Source organism: Carlito syrichta, unplaced genomic scaffold (genome assembly GCF_000164805.1).
Source record: "Carlito syrichta isolate Samal-C Ts95f unplaced genomic scaffold, Tarsius_syrichta-2.0.1 Scaffold306713, whole genome shotgun sequence".
NCBI lineage: Eukaryota > Metazoa > Chordata > Mammalia > Primates > Tarsiidae > Carlito > Carlito syrichta.
Window position 1 is genome coordinate 21,242 of NW_007250809.1, and position 1,987 is coordinate 23,228.

Sequence of the window (1,987 nt, forward strand, 5' to 3'; positions counted from 1 at the left end):
CTGCGCTCCAGTCTGGGTGGCAGAGCGAGACTCCGACTCAAAAAAAAAAAAAGAAAAGAAAGAACGAAACGTTCCAGAGAAGCACGTCAGTGTCTCAGCAGATGGCCCCTAGAAACTATGTTTTACTCTTTTCCATACAGAACAATAGCAATGAGCTCATATCCAATACTGAGCTCAGTGCAGATTTCAAGCGAAGAAAGCTGGTGCCTTCGTCTTTTTCTCCTACAAAAAATGCAGATTTCACCCAGTGAATTTTTAGTTTAAATGCAGTATTTAGAATATATTAATTTACCCTCGTGGGCTGCTTCAGTTGTGGTTTTTGATGGTGTATCACCAGTTTGCTATTTTTTAGGTGGAAGAAGCCCACGCCTGCAGTCAGTCGTGCTGGGCTCTTGGGGCGTGTGCTTGACGCCGCTCTCGTCCCCAGCCTCGCGCCCGGCCCACTCCAAGTCTTTCAGTAACGGAACCTCTCTAACTGGCCCCCACCCCAGTTTAAGTCAACAGCTTTCGTTTTTTTGAACAAGTTGTCGTGGCTTCGTTCTTAGACTTCACGGTCCCCTCTCTCCCAGACCCAATCCGCTTGACTCAAAAAGGGAATGTGTCTTTTCCGAAATGTCTCATCATTTGGAGTCCGTTAGTGGCTCACTAGCACTGTGAAGGCAAAAATTCAAAATCCTTTTAGCAAGGTGTCTTGGCCCACCCTGTTGAGAAGGATTTTTGAATCTGTACGTTTGAAAGATGCCTCTTCGCTGGGTAAAAAAATCTAGGTTTAAAGATGTAGCACTGTTGCCTCCTGGACTACTTTGTCTCGGATACCCTTAACTTTGCTCCTTTGCTTGTAATGTCTCTTTTTGCTTGCTTGCTTAACTCTGGCTGCTTTTAAGATTTTGCCTTTACCGTTGGTTTGTGCAACTGAATTGCTGTGTGCATTGGTATAGCTTTCTTTATGTTTTTTGTGCTTGGGGTTGAGCTCACTGGCTCTGTGGGTTAATGGTTTTCATATTGTTTTATACATAGTTTATATTTCCACAGCATCAGATTTAAAATTTTGGCTATTTAAAAAAAAATTTAGCATCATAGGGTACACTGAGGATCTGTTACCTGGGTATATTATGTGAAGGGGAGGTTTGGCTTCGAATGACCCCTCGCCATCCCCTGGTGGCGAGCATGGCACCTTTGGGTGGCTTTGTGTCTCTCACCCCCGCCCCTGCCGCCCACTTTTAGCAGCGTCCAGCCCCTCGTGCGCCTGGTGGTGCCCCCTTGGGAGCGAGAACGTGCGACTTTTTGTTTCGGTGGTAGTTCCCTTAGATGATGGTCTCCGGTTGCATCCGTGTTACCAAGGACATGGTTTGTTCTTCTTTATGGCGGCGCAGTATTCTGTCGTGTGTGCATCCACATTTGCTTCATCTAGTCCAGCTTCGATGGCATCCGGGTGGTTCCTGATTTTGCTGGCGCGGGTGGTGCTGCAGTGACCACACGCGTGTGGGTGTCTTTCCTACACCTGTAGAGCAACTTCTGGGTAAATTCCCAGAAGCGGGACTGCGGAGTCGAGTGGCAGCTCCGTTCGCAGTTCTTTGAGAAACCTCCAGACTGCTTTCCGCAGGAGCTGAACTAACTTCCCTCCCCACCAACAGCATATGGGCATTCTCTTTTCTCTGAAACTGTGCCAGCACATGTTTTTTGGCTTCTTTTAAAAGTCACCCAGGCTAGAGTGCAGTGGCATGCTCAAAGCCACTGCAGCCTTGATCTGCTGGGTTCAGGCGATCCTTCCGCCAGGTAGCTGGGACCAGGCACGTGTCGCCATGCCTGGCTAATTTATTTATTTATTGTAGAGACAAGGTCTTGCCAAGTTGCCCATGCTGGTCTCGAACCCCTGGGCTCAGGCAGTCCTCTTGCCTCTGTCTCCCAAAGTGCTGAGACACAAGCATGAGCCACTGTGCCCAGCCTGTTTTTTGATTTTTTAATGATAGCCATCCTAACTGGTGTG